The sequence below is a fragment of the Petromyzon marinus genome, chromosome 72, assembly GCF_048934315.1.
Source record: "Petromyzon marinus isolate PM22_M1 ecotype Great Lakes invasive population chromosome 72, UKy_Petmar_22M1.pri1.0, whole genome shotgun sequence".
Taxonomy (NCBI): Eukaryota; Metazoa; Chordata; class Hyperoartia; order Petromyzontiformes; family Petromyzontidae; genus Petromyzon; species Petromyzon marinus.
The window spans coordinates 213,294-234,706 of NC_133738.1; the positions used below are offsets into that span (position 1 = coordinate 213,294).

The following is a 21,413-nucleotide window of genomic DNA, read 5'->3' on the forward strand; positions in this document are numbered from 1 at the left end:
TTTTTTGTGTTAAAGGAGTTTATTTTTTTGGTTTTTCCTAGCCGAGCAGAATAGAGAGAGAGAGACGATTACCAATGTGTACCCCAATAAAGTAGAGAGGGCTCCAGCGATTATTCACACGGTGTACCCATTTACCGCTTAAGTCTGTTGCCTGTAGCGATGCATAATCACATAGTGTACCCATTTAAGACTTAAGTGTGTTGTGTGTAGCGATGTAAATCACATAGTGTACCCATTTAAGACTTAAGTGTGTTGTGTGTAGCGATGCACAATCACATAGTGTACCCATTTACCGCTTAAGTGTGTTGTGTGTAGCGATGCATAATCGCATAGTGTACCCATTTACCACTTAGTGTGTAGCGATGTAAATCACATAGTGTACCCATTTACCGCTTAAGTGTGTTGTGTGTAGCGATGTAAATCACATAGTGTACCCATTTACCGCCTAACTGTGTTGTGTAGCAATGTAAATCACACAGTATACCCATTTACCACTTAGTGTGTAGCGATGTAAATCACATAGTGTACCCATTTACCGCTTAAGTGTGTTGTGTGTAGTGATGTAAATCACATAGTGTACCCATTTACCACTGAATTGTGTTGTGTGTAGCGATGTAAATCACATAGTGTACCCATTTACCACTTAAGTGTGTTGTGTGTAGTGATGTAAATCACATAGTGTACCCATTTAAGACTTAAGTGTGTTGTGTGTAGCGATGTAAATCACATAGTGTACCCATTTACCGCTTAACTGTGTTGTGTAGCGATGTAAATCACACAGTGTACCCATTTACCACCTAGTGTGTAGCGATGTAAATCACATAGTGTACCCATTTACCGCTTAAGTGTGTTGTGTGTAGCGATGTAAATCACACAGTGTACCCATTTACAGCTTAACTGTGCTGTGTGTAGCGATGTAAATCACATAGTGTACCCATTTACCGCTTAATTGTGTTGTGTGTAGCGATGTAAATCACATAGTGTACCCATTTACCGCTTAAGTGTGTTGTGTGTAGCGATGTAAATCACATAGTGTACCCATTTACCACTTAAGTGTGTTGTGTGTAGTGATGTAAATCACATAGTGTACCCATTTACCGCTTAAGTGTGTTGTGTGTAGCGATGTAAATCACACAGTGTACCCATTTACCGCTTAACTGTGTTGTGTGTAGCGATGTAAATCACATAGTGTACCCATTTACCGCTTAATTGTGTTGTGTGTAGCGATGTGAATCACATAGTGTACCCATTTACCGCTTAAGTGTGTTGTGTGTAGTGATGTAAATCACATAGTGTACCCATTTACCGCTTAAGTCTGTTGCGTGTAGCGATGTAAATCACATAGTGTACCCATTTACCGCTGAAGTGTGTTGTGTGTAGCGATGTAAATCACATAGTGTACCCATTTACCGCTGAAGTGTGTTGTGTGTAGCGATATAAATCACATAGTGTACCCATTTACCACTTAACTGTGTTGTGTAGCGATGTAAATCACATAGTGTACCCATTTACCACTTAAGTGTGTTGTGTGTAGTGATGTAAATCACATAGTGTACCCATTTACCGCTTAAGTGTGCTGTGTGTAGCGATGTAAATCACATAGTGTACCCATTTACCGCTTAATTGTGTTGTGTGTAGCGATGTAAATCACATAGTGTACCCATTTACCGCTTAAGTGTGTTGTGTGTAGCGATGTAAATCACATAGTGTACCCATTTACCACTTAAGTGTGTTGTGTGTAGTGATGTAAATCACATAGTGTACCCATTTACCGCTTAAGTGTGTTGTGTGTAGCGATGTAAATCACACAGTGTACCCATTTACCGCTTAACTGTGTTGTGTGTAGCGATGTAAATCACATAGTGTACCCATTTACCGCTTAATTGTGTTGTGTGTAGCGATGTAAATCACATAGTGTACCCATTTACCGCTTAAGTGTGTTGTGTGTAGTGATGTAAATCACATAGTGTACCCATTTACCGCTTAAGTCTGTTGCGTGTAGCGATGTAAATCACATAGTGTACCCATTTACCGCTGAAGTGTGTTGTGTGTAGCGATGTAAATCACATAGTGTACCCATTTACCGCTGAAGTGTGTTGTGTGTAGCGATATAAATCACATAGTGTACCCATTTACCACTTAACTGTGTTGTGTAGCGATGTAAATCACATAGTGTACCCATTTACCGCTTAAGTGTGTTGCGTGTAGCAATGTAAAATCACATAGTGTACCCATTTACCGCTTAAGTGTGTTGTGTGTAGCGATGTAAATCACATAGTGTACCCATTTACCACTTAAGTGTGTAGCGATGCATAATCACACAGTGTACCCATTTACCGCTTAAGTGTGTAGCGATGCATAATCACATAGTGTACCCATCTCTTAAGTGTGTTGTGTGAAGCGATGCACAATCGCATAGTGTACCCATTTGCGTAGCGCTCCCCAAAACAAGCATAATGTTCACTACCCGATGCACAACCGCACAGAAGCGTACCCCATGTTCACGATCCTATAGCCGTACCCACGTTCACGATCCTATAGCCGTACCCATGTTCACGATCCTATAGCCGTGCCCACGTTCACGATCCTATAGCCGTACCCCACGTTCACGATCCTATAGCCGTGCCCACGTTCACGATCCTATAGCCGTACCCACGTTCACGATCCTATAGCCGTGCCCACGTTCACGATCCTATAGCCGTACCCCATGTTCACGATCCTATAGCCGTACCCCACGTTCACGATCCTATAGCCGTGCCCACGTTCACGATCCTATAGCATGTGCCCACGTTCACGATCCTATAGCCGTGCCCACGTTCACGCCAAAGCGATACACAACCGTCCCCCCACTGCCAATCGCCATCGCTTGTACTGACGGACCGACGGACCGACGGACCGACGGACCGACGGACCGACGGACCGACGGACCGACAGACTGACCGACCGACGGACCGACGGACCGATGGACTGACCGACCGACGGACCGACAGACTGACCGACCGACGGACCGACGGACCGACAGACTGACCGACCGACGGACCGACGGACCGACAGACTGACCGACCGACGGACCGACGGACCGACAGACTGACCGACCGACGGACCGACGGACCGACAGACTGACCGACCGACGGACCGACGGACCGACAGACTGACCGACCGACGGACCGACGGACCGACGGACCGACGGACCGACAGACTGACCGACCGACGGACCGACGGACCGACGGACCGACGGACCGACAGACTGACCGACCGACGGACCGACGGACTGACCGACCGACGGACCGACAGACTGACGGACCGACGGACTGACCGACCGACGGACCGACGGACCGACCGACCGACCGCGGTACAAATCCGTTGCCGTGTTCACAACGCGGGCGAATGTCTGAACCGGTCCCGGGCCACTCCCCGTAGCTCCACTCGGCCTCAAGTGAGTACCCGACACGGCGGCGGTGGCGGTGGTGGTGGTGGTGGCGGTGCTAAAACGTCGACACTACCAGTAAGGAACCGGCCTCCGTTCCGGCCGTGCGGTCGAGGCGCTGGCAGGGGGTTCTAACGACGCGGCCTTCAACGACACCCACGTCACGTGACACCCACGTCACGTGACACCCACGTCACGTGACACCCACGTCACGTGACACCCACGTCACGTGACACCCACGTCACGTGACACCCACGTCACGTGACACCCACGTCACGTGACACCCACGTCACGTGACACCCACGTCACGTGACACCCACGGCAACGGGGGGGGGGGGGGGGACCGTGATGAACATTTCCCAGAGTGCACCCCAACTATTTCCTAGCCAGCGTCAACTATTACAGCGTCAAAGCGCCCCGTTCGCAAAGCGCCCCCCCCCCCCGACCAAACGCCGCCCCCCCTGCCCCCGACGCCCCCTGACGGCCAATCGGGCGAGAGCGAGGACGTTGGAGCTATTAGCCCGCCGGCCAATCGGGGGGCGAGAGCGTGAGCGACGGAGGATCTACGGGGCCCGCCGGCCAATCGGGGGCGAGAGCGTGAGCGACGGAGGCTCTACGGGGCCCGCTGGCCAATCAGGGGCGAGAGCGTGAGCGACGGAGGATCTACGGGGCCCGCCGGCCAATCGCGGGCGAGAGCGAGGACGTTGGAGCTATTCGCCCGCCGGCCAATCGGGAGCGAGCGACGGCTCTACGACGGCCGCCGGCCAATCGGAGGCGAGCGTGGGCGTTGGCTCTCCTTGCCCATCAGCCAATCGGGAGCGGGCGTGGGCCGATCTACCCAAGGCACCGAGTGAAACCTCAGAATCTCGCGCAATTACAAAGTGTACCCAATAAACATCAACAAAACATCAACAAAGAAACATCAACAAACAAACATCATCAATATCCCCCACCCCCCCCACCCCTCTCTCCCACCACGTGACCAGAACCTCACACGCGTGACCAATCAGGAGCGACTGGGGCGTGACCAGACCCTCCCCTATAACACTGCCCTGCAAAAAACCTCTGTGTGTTAGTCTGTAGACTTGTGCGTGTTAGTCTGTAGACTTGTGTGTGTGTTAGTCTGTAGACTTCTGTGTGTGTTAGTCTGTAGACTTCTGTGTTAGTCTGCAGACCTGTGTGTGTTAGTCTGTAGACTTGTGTGTGTGTTAGTCTGTAGACTTCTGTGTGTGTGTTAGTCTGTAGACTTCTGTGTTAGTCTGTAGACTTCTGTGTTAGTCTGTAGACCTGTGTGTGTTAGTCTGTAGACTTGTGTGTGTGTTAGTCTGTAGACTTGTGTGTGTGTTAGTCTGTAGACTTGTGTGTGTGTTAGTCTGTAGACTTGTGTGTTAGTCTGTAGACTTGTGTGTGTAAGTCTGTACACCTGTGTGTGTTAGTCTGTACACCTGTGTGTGTTAGTCTGTAGACTTCTGTGTGTGTTAGTCTGTACACCTGTGTGTGTTAGTCTGTAGACTTCTGTGTGTTAGTCTGTAGACTTGTGTGTGTGTTAGTCTGTAGACTTCTGTGTGTGTGTTAGTCTGTAGACTTCTGTGTTAGTCTGTAGACTTCTGTGTTAGTCTGTAGACCTGTGTGTGTTAGTCTGTAGACTTGTGTGTGTGTTAGTCTGTAGATTTGTGTGTGTGTTAGTCTGTAGACTTGTGTGTGTGTTAGTCTGTAGACTTGTGTGTTAGTCTGTAGACTTGTGTGTGTAAGTCTGTACACCTGTGTGTGTTAGTCTGTACACCTGTGTGTGTTAGTCTGTAGACTTCTGTGTGTGTTAGTCTGTAGACTTCTGTGTTAGTCTGTAGACTTCTGTGTTAGTCTGTAGACCTGTGTGTGTTAGTCTGTAGACTTGTGTGTGTGTTAGTCTGTAGACTTGTGTGTGTGTTAGTCTGGAGACTTCTATGTGTTAGTCTGTAGACTTGTGTGTGTTAGTCTGTAGACTTGTGTGTGTGTTAGTCTGTAGACTTGTGTGTTAGTCTGTAGACTTCTGTGTTAGTCTGTAGACCTGTGTGTTAGTCTGTACACCTGTGTGTGTTAGTCTGTAGACTTGTGTGTGTTAGTCTGTACACCTCTGTGTGTGTTAGTCTGGAGACTTCTATGTGTTAGTCTGTACACCTGTGTGTGTTAGTCTGGAGACTTCTATGTGTTAGTCTGTACACCTCTGTGTGTGTTAGTCTGTAGATTTCTGTGTGTTAGTCTGTACGCCTCTACAATGCAAGTCAGTCTGTAGACCACCACGTACGAGTTTAGAGACGGCTATCACGTCCAAGGCATCTGTGTGATTGTATAAGGCACATTTGTACTTCTCCCAAAGTTGACCTTTTAGAGGTATGCCGTAGTCTATGTACATCCACACGAGTCTATAGATCTATACGTGGGTCTATAGATCTATACGCTGGTCTATAGATCTATAACACGGGTCTATGGATCTATAACGCGGGTCTATGGATCTATACGCTGGTCTATAGATCTATATGCTGGTCTATGGATCTATACGCTGGTCTATAGATCCCTGCGCTAGGCTATAGAGCTCTACGCTGGTCTATAGATCTATACCCTGGGCTATATATCTATATGCTGGTCTATAGATCTATAACGCTGGTCTATAAATCTATAACGCTGGTCTATAGATCTATACGCTGGTCTATAGATCTATACGCCGGTCTACAGATCCATAACGCCGGTCTATAGATCTATACACTGGTCTATAGATCTATACGCCGGTCTATGGATCTATACGTGGGTCTATGGATCTATACCCTGGGCTATATATCTATACGCCGGTATATGGATCTATACGTGGGTCTACGGATCTATACGCGGGTCTATAGATCTATACGCTGGTCTATAAATCCATAACGCTGGTCTATAGATCTATACGCTGGTCTATAGATCTATACACTGGTCTATAGATCTATACGCTGGTCTATAAATCCATAACGCTGGTCTATAAATCCATAACGCTGGTCTATAGATCTATACGCTGGTCTATAAATCCATAACGCTGGTCTATAAATCCATAACGCTGGTCTATAGATCTATACGCTGGTCTATAGATCTATAACGCTGGTCTATAAATCCATAACGCTGGTCTATAAATCCATAACGCTGGTCTATAAATCCATAACGCTGGTCTACAGATCCATAACGCTGGTCTATAGATCTATAACGCTGGTCTACAGATCCATAACGCTGGTCTACAGATCCATAACGCTGGTCTATAAATCCATAACGCTGGTCTACAGATCCATAACGCTGGTCTACAGATCCATAACGCTGGTCTATAAATCTATAACGCTGGTCTATAAATCCATAACGCTGGTCTATAGATCCATAACGCTGGTCTATAAATCCATAACGCTGGTCTATAAATCCATAACGCTGGTCTACAGATCCATAACGCTGGTCTACAGATCCATAACGCTGGTCTATAAATCTATAACGCTGGTCTATAAATCCATAACGCTGGTCTATAGATCCATAACGCTGGTCTATAAATCCATAACGCTGGTCTATAAATCCATAACGCTGGTCTACAGATCCATAACGCTGGTCTATAGATCCATAACGCTGGTCTACAGATCCATAACGCTGGTCTACAGATCCATAACGCTGGTCTATAAATCCATAATGCTGGTCTATAAATCCATAACGCTGGTCTATAAATCCATAACGCTGGTCTATAGATCTATAACGCTGGTCTATAGATCTATACACGGGTCTACAGATCCATAACGCCGGTCTATAGATCTATAACGCTGGTCTACAGATCCATAACGCTGGTCTACAGATCCATAACGCTGGTCTACAGATCCATAACGCTGATCTATAGATCTATACACGGGTCTACAGATATATAACGCTGGTCTATAGATCTATACACGGGTCTACAGATCCATAACGCTGGTCTACAGATCCATAACGCTGGTCTACAGATCCATAACGCTGGTCTACAGATCCATAACGCTGGTCTATAGATCCATAACGCTGGTCTATAGATCTATACACGGGTCTATAGATCCATAACGCTGGTCTATAGATCTATACACGGGTCTACAGATCTATAACGCCGGTCTATAGATCTATACACGGGTCTACAGATCCATAACGCTGGTCTACAGATCCATAACGCTGGTCTACAGATCCATAACGCCGGTCTACAGATCTATAACGCTGGTCTATAGATCTATACACGGGTCTACAGATCTATAACGCCGGTCTATAGATCTATACACGGGTCTATAGATCCATAACGCTGGTCTATAGATCTATACACGGGTCTATAGATCCATAACGCTGGGCTAACGCCGCCGCTATCCATCGTAGCGAACCCGCGCCGAAGGTGCTGATTGTTGCTGGCCGTTTTGTGCTCGCCAACTGCGCTGTATCCACAGGGCCCATCCCTCTCCTCGCGTTTGCAAAACTCACCGTGTGCACCTCATGCCCACATCCTCAATGTGCATTGCCTCGCATTTGCATATCCCTACTTTGCATGCAGCTCATTTGCATATCTCTCATTTGAATATATCTCATTTGCATATTCCTCATCTACACGATCTACATATTCCTCATCTGCACAGCCCTCATTTGCATAACCGTCATTTGAATGCCCACTCATTATCATAACCATCATTTGCATATCCGAAATTTGCATATATCTCATTTGCATATACCTCGTTTGCATAACCATAATTTGTGCAACCATAATTTGTGTAACCATCATTTGAATAACCCTCATTTGCATATCCCTCATTTGCATAACAACATTTGCATCTCCCTCATTTGCATGTCCCTCATTTGCATAACCGTCATTAGCATACCCCCTCATTTACATATGCCCCCCTCGTACTGCACAGGGCCAGCTTCCACTGGGTGGGTGGGGGGGGGGGGGTGGCCCCTCCCCCCTCCCCCCCTCGCCCCGCCCCTCGCCCCTCCCCTCGCCCCTCCCCCCGCCCCTCCCCTCGCCCCTCCCCCCCTCCACTGCTGGGCTGTAAAATCAATCAGCCAATCAAGCATCAATCGATGATTATTGTCACGTAGGAAATTAATGGCGAGCAATTAGCGGGCAATGGTTCAAGCGTTCATCAATACAAGCGATCGGTCATCGTTATTGATTGATCGATTGATTACTAAATTACTAATTAATGCGAGGGCGGGTGGAGTGAGGTCACTTGGGGTGGAGAGGTCAGAGGTCACTTGGGGCTGGGGTGGTCAGAGGTCACTTGGGGGTGGGGGGGGGGGGTCAGAGGTCACTTGGGGGTGGGGGGGGGTCAGAGATCACTTGCGGGTGGGAGTCAGAGGTCACTTGGGGGTGGGAGTCAGAGGTCACATGGGGGTGGGGTCAGGGGTCAGGGGTCACTTGATGGCAGGGGCGGAGCGGTCGTTGGTCTTGGTGGGACGCAGCTTCACACTCGCAAACGGATTGGCTCCCCTACGTAGACACACGCAGATAGACACACGCAGATAGACACACACACAGATAGACACATATATACATAGACACACACACAGACACACAGAGACACACACACACAGACACACACACAGAGACACACACAGATAGACACACGCAGATAGACACACGCAGATAGACACACGCAGATAGACACACGCAGATAGACACACGCAGATAGACACACACACATAGACACACACGCAGATAGACACACGCAGATAGACACACACAGATAGACACACACACAGACACACGCAGATAGACACACACAGATAGACACACGCAGATAGACACACACAGATAGACACACACAGATAGACACACGCAGATAGACACACACAGATAGACACACGCAGATAGACACACGCAGATAGACACACACAGATAGACACACACAGATAGACACACACAGATAGACACACACACACAGACACACAGAGACACACACACACAGACACACACACAGAGACACACACAGATAGACACACGCAGATAGACACACACACACAGACACACACAGATAGACACACACACAGACATAGACACATATATACATAGACACACACACAGACACACAGAGACACACACACACAGACACACACACAGAGACACACACAGAGACACACACAGATAGACACACGCAGATAGACACACGCAGATAGACACACACACAGACACACGCAGATAGACACACGCAGATAGACACACACGCAGATAGACACACACAGATAGACACACGCAGATAGACACACGCAGATAGACACACGCAGATAGACACACGCAGATAGACACACACACAGATAGACACACGCAGATAGACACACACACAGATAGACACACGCAGATAGACACACGCAGATAGACACACGCACAGACACACAGAGACACACACACATAGACACACACACACATAGACACACACACAGACATAGACACACGCAGATAGACACACGCAGATAGACACACACACAGACACACAGAGACACACACACATAGACACACACACACATAGACATAGACACACACACAGAGACACATAGACACACACACAGAGACATAGACACACACACACACACATAGACACACACACATATACACATAGACACACACACACACATAGACACACACACACACATAGACACACGCAGATAGACACACGCAGATAGACACACGCAGATAGACACACACAGATAGACACACAGACATAGACACACGCAGATAGACACACGCAGATAGACACACGCAGATAGACACACACACAGATAGACACACACACAGATAGACACACGCAGATAGACACACACACAGACATAGACACACACAGATAGACACACAGACATAGACACACACGCAGATAGACACACACAGATAGACACACACACAGACATAGACACACACAGACACACAGACATAGACACACGCAGATAGACACACGCAGATAGACACACACAGATAGACACACACACAGACATAGACACATATATACATAGACACACACACAGACACACAGAGACACACACACACAGACACACACACAGAGACACACACAGAGACACATATATACATAGACACACATAGACACACGCAGGTAGACACACGCAGATAGACACACAGACATAGACACACACAGACATAGACACACGCAGATAGACACACGCAGATAGACACACACAGATAGACACACGCAGATAGACACACGCAGATAGACACACACACAGATAGACACACGCAGATAGACACACACACAGATAGACACACACAGATAGACACACGCAGATAGACACACGCAGATAGACACACACACAGATAAACACACACAGATAGACACACACACAGACATAGACACATATATACATAGACACACACACAGACACACAGAGACACACACACACAGACACACACACAGAGACACACACAGATAGACACACGCAGATAGACACACACACGGACATAGACACATATATACATAGACACACACACAGACACACAGAGACACACACACACAGACACACACACAGAGACACACACAGAGACACAGACATAGACACACGCAGATAGACACACGCAGATAGACACACAGACATAGACACACGCAGATAGACACACGCAGATAGACACACGCAGATAGACACACGCAGATAGACACACAGACATAGACACACGCAGATAGACACACGCAGATAGACACACGCAGATAGACACACACACAGATAGACACACACGCAGATAGACACACACAGATAGACACACGCAGATAGACACACACAGATAGACACACACGCAGATAGACACACACAGATAGACACACGCAGATAGACACACACGCAGATAGACACACACAGATAGACACACACAGATAGACACACGCAGATAGACACACGCAGATAGACACACACGCAGATAGACACACACAGATAGACACACACAGATAGACACACACAGATAGACACACACGCAGATAGACACACACGCAGATAGACACACACAGATAGACACACGCAGATAGACACACGCAGATAGACACACACAGATAGACACACACAGATAGACACACGCAGATAGACACACGCAGATAGACACACGCAGATAGACACACACAGATAGACACACACACAGATAGACACACACACAGATAGACACACACAGATAGACACACGCAGATAGACACACGCAGATAGACACACACAGATAGACACACAGACATAGACACACGCAGATAGACACACACGCAGATAGACACACACGCAGATAGACACACACGCAGATAGACACACACACAGATAGACACACACAGATAGACACACGCAGATAGACACACGCAGATAGACACACACAGATAGACACACAGACATAGACACACGCAGATAGACACACACGCAGATAGACACACACGCAGATAGACACACACAGATAGACACACACGCAGATAGACACACGCAGATAGACACACACACAGACATAGACACATATATACATAGACACACACACAGACACACAGAGACACACACACAGAGACACACACACAGATAGACACACACAGATAGACACACACACAGATAGACACACGCAGATAGACACACACACAGATAGACACACACACAGATAGACACACGCAGATAGACACACGCAGATAGACACACGCAGATAGACACACGCAGATAGACACACACAGATAGACACACAGACATAGACACACACACAGACACACAGAGACACACACACAGAGACACACACACACATAGACATAGACACACACACAGAGACACATAGACACACACACAGAGACATAGACACACACACACATAGACACACACAGATAGACACACGCAGATACACACACGCAGATAGACACACGCAGATAGACACACGCAGATAGACACACACGCAGATAGACACACGCAGATAGACACACGCAGATAGACACACGCAGATAGACACACACACAGATAGACACACGCAGATAGACACACGCAGATAGACACACGCAGATAGACACACGCAGATAGACACACACAGATAGACACACAGACATAGACACACACACAGACACACAGAGACACACACACACATAGACACACACACACATAGACATAGACACACACACAGAGACACATAGACACACACACAGAGACATAGACACACACACACACATAGACACACACAGATAGACACACAGACATAGACACACGCAGATAGACACACGCAGATAGACACACGCAGATAGACACACACGCAGATAGACACACACGCAGATAGACACACGCAGATAGACACACGCAGATAGACACACACAGATAGACACACGCAGATAGACACACGCAGATAGACACACGCAGATAGACACACGCAGATAGACACACGCAGATAGACACACGCAGATAGACACATACACAGATAGACACACGCAGATAGACACACGCAGATAGACACACGCAGATAGACACACACACAGATAGACACACGCAGATAGACACACGCAGATAGACACACGCAGATAGACACACACAGATAGACACACGCAGATAGACACACGCAGATAGACACACGCAGATAGACACACACAGATAGACACACGCAGATAGACACACGCAGATAGACACACGCAGATAGACACACGCAGATAGACACACACAGATAGACACACGCAGATAGACACACACAGACACACAGAGACACACACACAGAGACACACACACACATAGACATAGACACACACACACACAGAGACACACACACACATAGACACACACACATAGACATAGACACACACATAGACATAGACACACACACAGAGACACATAGACCCACACACAGAGACATAGACACACACACACACATAGACACACACACACACATAGACACACACACAGAGACACACACACACATAGACACACACACATAGACATAGACACACACACACACATAGACATAGACACACACACAGAGACACATAGACACACACACAGAGACACATAGACACACACACAGAGACATAGACACACACACACACATAGACACACACACACACATAGACACACGCAAAGACACACACATAGACACACACATATATACATAGACGCACACACAGAGACACACACACAGAGACACACACACAGAGACACACACACACAGACACACACAGTCACACAGACACACACAGTCACACACACACACACATAGACACACACACAGAGACACACACACATAGACACACACACATAGACACACACACATAGACACACACACACATAGACACAAACACACACATAGACACACACACATAGACACACACACACATAGACACACACACACATAGACACACACACACATAGACACACACACACATAGACACACACACATAGACACACACACACAGGTAGTGATGGTAGTGATGGTATTGATGGTGATGGTAGTGATGGTGATGGTAGTGATGGTAGTGATGGTGATGGTAGTGATGGTAGTGATGTTGATGGTAGTGATGGTAGTGATGTTCATGGTGATGGTAGTGATGTTGATGGTAGTGATGTTGATGGTGATGGTAGTGATGGTGATGTTAATGGTAGTGATGTTGATGGTAGTGATGGTAGTGATGTTGATGGTAGTGATGTTGATGGTGATGGTAGTGATGGTAGTGATGTTGATGGTAGTGATGTTGATGGTAGTGATGGTAGTGATGTTGATGGTGATGGTAGTGATGGTGATGTTGATGGTAGTGATGTTGATGAGGGTGATGATGGTAGTGATGTTGATGTTAGTGATGTTGATGCAGGTGATGATGGTAGTGATGTTGATGTTACCGTAAGAATGTTGATGAGGCATTGAATCCATTAATTCCCTTCTCCTGGAAGCACAGAAGCCCACGACATCAACAACATCAACAACATCAACAACTTCAACAACATCAACAACATCAACAACATCATCAACAACAACATCAACACCATCAACAACATCAACAACAACATCAACAACTTCAACAACATAATCTTAGTTCCATGAGAGATTCGTTCATGAGGCTATCCACATATACAAGCACAGAGACAATTTCAACCGAGAAGATGGATTCTATCTTAGCAATCATTGGAAAGATTTGATAAACCATTTCAGTTCTTAATTGATTGTTCACGCTTACATTGGCTTTCAGACAGCATACATTATAAAAAATTTCGTCTCCCCCCTCCTCTTTTCAAAATATAGATGGACTAGTCCTGGGTAAACTGTCAAATCGCTGCGCGTGGTGCTAACGTTTTTTATAAATAAATAAATGCGCCGTTTAAAAATTAATTTATGCAAACCAACACACCTGAAGATGACCGTTTGAGTTATGGTCGAAACGTCGTGAGAATTTTTTTATTGTTTTTTATATATTTTATTATTTTGTTGTTTCTCTTCAACGTGGTGACTTTACCGAAAAAACTAAGAATATGAATTACTGCAGTCACGAAAGCTTTAAATCAAAACTTCAACAACATCAACATCATCAACAACATCAACATCATCAACATCAACAACAACAACTTCAACATCAACAACATCAACAACAACAACATCATCATCAACATCAGCAACATCAACATCATCAACATCAACAACAACATCAACAACAACATCATCAACTTCAACATCAACAACAACATCAACAACATCATCATCAACATCAACAACATCATCATCAACATCATCATCAACAACATCAACATCATCAACAACATCAACATCATCAACATCGTCATCAACATCAACAACAGCAACAACAACATCAACAACATCAACAACAACATCAACAACATCAACAACAACATCAACAACATCATCAACAACATCAACATCATCAACAACATCAACATCATCAACATCGTCATCAACATCAACAACATCAACATCATCATCATCAATTTCAACAACATCAACAACATCAACATCATCAACATTTTGATTTAAAGCTTTCGTGACTGCAGTAATTCATATTCTTAGCTCTTTCGGTAAAGTTTTATATATTGTATTATTTTATTGTTTCCCTTCAACGTGACTTTACCGAAAGAGCTAAGAATATCATCAACATCATCATCAACAACATCATCAACAACATCAACATCATCAACATCAACAACATCATCATCATCAACATCATCAACATCAACATCATCAACATCAACAACATCAACAACATCAACATCAACAACATCAACATCATCAACATCAACATCATCAACATCAACATCATCAACAACAACATCAACAACAATAACAACATCAACATCTTCTTAGTTTTTTCGGTAAAGTCACGTTGAAGAGAAACAACAAAATAACAAAATATATATAAAACAATAAAAAATTCTCACGACGTTTCGTGACTTTACCGAAAAAACTAAGAATATGAATTACTGCAGTCACGAAAGCTTTAAATCAAAATAACATCAACATCATCAACGTGATGGTGAGTGTAGTGGTGAGTGTAATGGTGAGTGTAGTGGTGGTGAGTGTGGTGGTGAGTGTCGTGGTGAGTGTCGTGGTGAGTGTGGTGGTGAGTGTGGTGGTGAGTGTGGTGGTGAGTGTCATGGTGAGTGACGTGGTGAGTGGTGAGTGTAGTGGTGAGTATAGTGGTGAGTGTCGTGGTGAGTGTGGTGGTGAGTGTAGTGGTGAGTGTGGCGGTGAGTGTGGCGGTGAGTGGTGAGTGTGGTGGTGAGTGTGGCGGTGAGTGTAGCGGTGAGTGTAGTGGTGAGTGGTGAGTGTAGTGGTGAGTGTAGTGGTGAGTGTGGTGGTGAGTGGTGAGTGTGGTGGTGAGTGTAGTGGTGAGTGTAGTGGTGAGTGTCGTGGTGAGTGTGGTGGTGAGTGTAGTGGTGAGTGTAGTGGTGAGTGTGGCGGTGAGTGGTGAGTGTAGTGGTGAGTGTAGCGGTGAGTGTGGCGGTGAGTGGTGAGTGTGGTGATGAGTGTAGTGGTGAGTGTAGTGGTGAGTGTGGTGGTGAGTGTAGTGGTGAGTGTGGTGGTGAGTGTGGCAGTGAGTGTGGCGGTGAGTGGTGAGTGTGGTGGTGAGTGTAGTGGTGAGTGTCGTGGTGAGTGTCGTGGTGAGTGTAGTGGTGGTGGTGGTGGTGAGTGTGGTGGTGAGTGGTGAGTGTGGTGGTGAGTGTAGTGGTGAGTGGTGAGTGAAGTGGTGAGTGTAGTGGTGAGTGTCGTGGTGAGTGTGGTGGTGAGTGTAGTGGTGAGTGTAGTGGTGAGTGTGGCGGTGAGTGGTGAGTGTAGTGGTGAGTGTAGCGGTGAGTGTGGCGGTGAGTGGTGAGTGTGGTGATGAGTGTAGTGGTGAGTGTAGTGGTGAGTGTGGTGGTGAGTGTGGTGGTGAGTGTAGTGGTGAGTGTAGTAGTGAGTGTAGTGGTGAGTGTAGTGGTGAGTGTAGTGGTGAGTGGTGAGTGTAGTGGTGAGTGTAGTGGTGAGTGTAGTGGTGAGTGTGATGGTGAGTGTATTGGTGAGTGGTGAGTGTGGTGGTGAGTGTAGTGGTGAGTGTAGCGGTGAGTGTGATGGTGAGTGGTGAGTGTAGTGGTGAGTGTAGTGGTGAGTGTAGTGGTGAGTGTGGCGGTGAGTGTGGCGGTGAGTGTGGCGGTGAGTGTGGCTGTGAGTGTTGCGGTGAGTGTAGTGGTGAGTGTAGTGGTGAGTGTAGTGGTGAGTGGTGAGTGTAGAGTTGAGTGTAGCGGTGAGTGGTGAGTGTAGTGGTGAGTGTAGTGGTGAGTGTGGCGGTGAGTCGTGAGTGTAGTGGTGAGTGTAGTGGTGAGTGTGGCGGTGAGTCGTGAGTGTAGTGGTGAGTGTAGTGGTGAGTGTAGTGGTGAGTGTCGTGGTGAGTGTGGTGGTGAGTGGTGAGTGTAGTGGTGAGTGTAGTGGTGAGTGGTGAGTGTCGTGGTGAGTGTGGCGGTGAGTGTGGCGGTGAGTGTGGTGGTGAGTGTGATGGTGAGTGTAGTGGTGAGTGTAGTGGTGAGTGGTGAGTGTAGTGGTGAGTGTAATGGTGAGTGTGATGGTGAGTGTAGTGGTGAGTGTAGTGGTGAGTGTAGCGGTGAGTGTAGTGGTGAGTGTAGTGGTGAGTGTCGTGGTGAGTGTGGTGGTGAGTGTGGTGGTGAGTGTAGTGGTGAGTGTAGTGGTGAGTGTGGTGGTGAGTGTAGTGGTGAGTGTAGTGGTGAGTGTAGTGGTGAGTGGTGAGTGTAGTGGTGAGTGTAGTGGTGAGTGTAGTGGTGAGTGGTGAGTGTAGTGGTGAGTGTAGTGGTGAGTGTAGTGGTGAGTGGTGAGTGTAGTGGTGAGTGTAGTGGTGAGTGTAGTGGTGAGTGGTGAGTGTAGTGGTGAGTGTAGTGGTGAGTGTAGTGGTGAGTGTGGTGGTGAGTGGTGAGTGTAGTGGTGAGTGGTGAGTGTGGTGGTGAGTGTAGTGGTGAGTGTGGTGGTGAGTGTAGTGGTGAGTGTAGTGGTGAGTGTGGTGGAGTGGTGAGTGAGTGGTGAGTGTAGTGGTGAGTGTGGCGGTAAGTGTAGTGGTGAGTGTAGAGGTGAGTGTAGTGGTGAGTGGTGAGTGTGGTGGTGAGTGTGGTGGTGAGTGTGGTGGTGAGTGTAGTGGTGAGTGTAGTGGTGAGTGTAGAGGTGAGTGTAGTGGTGAGTGGTGAGTGTGGTGGTGAGTGTGGTGGTGAGTGTAGTGGTGAGTGTGGCGGTGAGTGTAGTGGTGAGTGTAGTGATGAGTGTAGTGGTGTAGTGGTGAGTGGTGAGTGTAGTGTTGAGTGTGGCGGTGAGTGTGGCGGTGAGTGGTGAGTGTGGTGGTGAGTGTGGTGGTGAGTGTAGTGGTGAGTGTGGTGGTGGTGAGTGTGGTGGTGAGTGTGGTGGTGAGTGTGGTGGTGAGTGTAGTGGTGAGTGTGGTGGTGAGTGTAGTGGTGAGTGTGATGGTGAGTGGTGAGTGTGGTGGTGAGTGTAGTGGTGAGTGTGGTGGTGAGTGTAGTGGTGAGTGTAGTGGTGAGTGTGGTGGTGAGTGTAGTGGTGAGTGTAGCGGTGAGTGTGATGGTAGTGGTGAGTGTAGTGGTGAGTGTAGTGGTGAGTGTAGTGGTGAGTGTGATGGTGAGTGTATTGGTGAGTGGTGAGTGTGGTGGTGAGTGTAGTGGTGAGTGTAGCGGTGAGTGTGATGTGAGTGGTGAGTGTAGTGGTGAGTGTAGTGGTGAGTGTAGTGGTGAGTGTTGTGGTGAGTGTGGCGGTGAGTGTGGCTGTGAGTGTTGCGGTGAGTGTAGTGGTGAGTGGTGAGTGTAGTGGTGAGTGGTGAGTGTAGTGGTGAGTGTAGAGTTGGGTGTAGCGGTGAGTGGTGAGTGTAGTGGTGAGTTAGTGGTGAGTGTGGCGGTGAGTGTGGCTGTGAGTGTTGCGGTGAGTGTAGTGGTGAGTGGTGAGTGTAGTGGTGAGTGGTGAGTGTAGTGGTGAGTGTAGAGTTGAGTGTAGCGGTGAGTGGTGAGTGTAGTGGTGAGTGTAGTGGTGAGTGTAGTGGTGAGTGTGGCGGTGAGTCGTGAGTGTAGTGGTGAGTGTAGTGGTGAGTGTGGCGGTGAGTCGTGAGTGTAGTGGTGAGTGTAGTGGTGAGTGTAGTGGTGAGTGTCGTGGTGAGTGTGGTGGTGAGTGGTGAGTGTAGTGGTGAGTGTAGTGGTGAGTGGTGAGTGTCGTGGTGAGTGTGGCGGTGAGTGTGGTGGTGAGTGTGATGGTGAGTGTAGTGGTGAGTGTAGTGGTGAGTGTAGTGGTGAGTGGTGAGTGTAGTGGTGAGTGTAATGGTGAGTGTGATGGTGAGTGTGGTGGTGAGTGTAGTGGTGAGTGTAGTGGTGAGTGTAGCGGTGAGTGTAGTGGTGAGTGTAGTGGTGAGTGTAGTGGTGAGTGTCGTGGTGAGTGTGGTGGTGAGTGTGGTGGTGAGTGTAGTGGTGAGTGTAGTGGTGAGTGTGGTGGTGAGTGTAGTGGTGAGTGTAGTGGTGAGTGTGGTGGTGAGTGTAGTGGTGAGTGTAGTGGTGAGTGTAGTGGTGAGTGGTGAGTGTAGTGGTGAGTGTAGTGGTGAGTGTAGTGGTGAGTGGTGAGTGTAGTGGTGAGTGTAGTGGTGAGTGTAGTGGTGAGTGGTGAGTGTAGTGGTGAGTGTAGTGGTGAGTGTAGTGGTGAGTGGTGAGTGTAGTGGTGAGTGTAGTGGTGAGTGTAGTGGTGAGTGTGGTGGTGAGTGGTGAGTGTAGTGGTGAGTGGTGAGTGTGGTGGTGAGTGTAGTGGTGAGTGTGGTGGTGAGTGTAGTGGTGAGTGTAGTGGTGAGTGTGGTGGTGAGTGGTGAGTGTAGTGGTGAGTGTGGCGGTAAGTGTAGTGGTGAGTGTAGAGGTGAGTGTAGTGGTGAGTGGTGAGTGTGGTGGTGAGTGTGGTGGTGAGTGTGGTGGTGAGTGTAGTGGTGAGTGGTGAGTGTAGTGGTGAGTGTAGTGGTGAGTGTGGTGGTGAGTGTAGTGGTGAGTGTAGTGGTGAGTGGTGAGTGTAGTGGTGAGTGTAGTGGTGAGTGTGGTGGTGAGTGTAGTGGTGAGTGTAGTGATGAGTGTAGTGGTGTAGTGGTGAGTGGTGAGTGTAGTGTTGAGTGTAGTGGTGAGTGTGGTGGTGAGTGTAGTGGTAAGAGTAGTGGTGAGTGTGGTGGTAAGTGTAGTGGTGAGTGTGGTGGTGAGTGTAGTGGTGAGTGTAGTGGTGAGTGTGGCGGTGAGTGGTGAGTGTAGTGGTGAGTGTAGTGGTGAGTGCACGCCCACTCACTATGTTGAAGTCTCCACTCACTGCGATACTGTATGGCCGTGGTTTGTCTCCAGGCGAGGCAGGCTCCGTGTTGAGCGCGTAGGCCGAACCTCCACCCCTGTGGCAGAGGGTGAGTGAGAGGGTGAGTGGGTGGGTGAGTGGGTGAGTAGGTGAGTGAGTGGGTGAGTAGGTGGGTGAGTGAGAGGGTGAGTGGGTGGGTGAGTGGGTGGGTGGGTGAGTAGGTGGGTGAGTAGGTGGGTGAGAGGGTGAGTGGGTGGGTGAGTGGGTGAGTAGGTGAGTGGGTGGTTGAGTAGGTGGGTGAGTGGGTGGGTGAGTGGGTGGGTGGGTGAGTAGGTGGGTGAGTAGGTGGGTGAGAGGGTGAGTAGGTGGGTGAGTGAGAGGGTGAGTGGGTGGGTGAGTAGGTGAGTGAGTAGGTGGGTGAGTAGGTGGGTGAGTAGGTGAGTGGGTGAGAGGGTGAGTGGGTGGGTGAGTAGGTGGGTGAGTAGGTGGGTGAGTGGGTGAGTGAGAGGGTGAGTAGGTGGGTGAGTAGGTGGGTGAGTAGGTGGGTGAGTAGGTGGGTGAGTGGGTGAGTGGGTGAGAGGGTGAGTGGGTGGGTGAGTAGGTGGGTGAGTAGGTGGGTGAGTGGGTGAGTGGGTGAGAGGGTGAGTGGGTGGGTGAGTAGGTGGGTGAGTAGGTGGGTGAGTGGGTGAGTGGGTGAGAGGGTGAGTGGGTGGGTGAGTAGGTGGGTGAGTGGGTGAGTAGGTGGGTGAGTGGGTGAGTGGGGGGGTGAGTGAGTGAGAGGGTGAGTAGGTGAGTGAGAGGGTGAGTGAGAGGGTGAGTGAGAGAGTGAGTGAGAGGGTGAGAGGGTGGGTGAGTAGGTGGGTGAGTGAGAGGGTGAGTGGGTGAGTTAGGTGGGTGGGAGTGGGTGAGGTGGGTGGGTGAGTGGGTGGGTGAAGGTGAGTGAGAGGGTGAGTAGGTGGGTGAGTAGGGAGGGTGAGTAGGTGGGTGAGTAGGTGGGTGGGTGAGTAGGTGGGTGAGTAGGTGGAGTGAGGGGTGAGGTAGGTGGGTGAGTGAGTGGGGTGAGTGGGTGGTTGAGTGAGAGGGTGAGTGGGTGGGTGAGTAGAGTGGGTGAGTGAGAGGGTGAGTGGGTGGGTGAGTAGGTGGGTGAGTGGGTGGGTGAGTGGGTGGGTGGGTGAGTAGGTGGGTGAGTAGGTGGGTGAGAGTGTGAGTAGGTGGGTGAGTGGGAGGGTGAGTGGGTGT

The 21,413-nt window shown here is 48.3% G+C and overlaps 2 long non-coding RNA genes across 2 annotated transcripts; both read right to left on the bottom strand.

Annotated features, from left to right (window-relative positions):
* LOC142906909 (uncharacterized) lies at nucleotides 1-8,353 on the bottom strand. The gene is made up of 2 exons (XR_012930549.1): nucleotides 6,088-8,353; nucleotides 1-6,026 (listed from the first exon to the last, which is right to left on the bottom strand). It is a non-coding gene; the product is annotated as an uncharacterized LOC142906909 (long non-coding RNA).
* A 72-nt stretch (nucleotides 8,354-8,425) lies between these two features.
* LOC142906910 (uncharacterized) lies at nucleotides 8,426-20,306 on the bottom strand. The gene is made up of 3 exons (XR_012930550.1): nucleotides 20,175-20,306; nucleotides 14,222-14,265; nucleotides 8,426-8,900 (listed from the first exon to the last, which is right to left on the bottom strand). It is a non-coding gene; the product is annotated as an uncharacterized LOC142906910 (long non-coding RNA).
* Nucleotides 20,307-21,413: the final 1,107 nt, after the last annotated feature.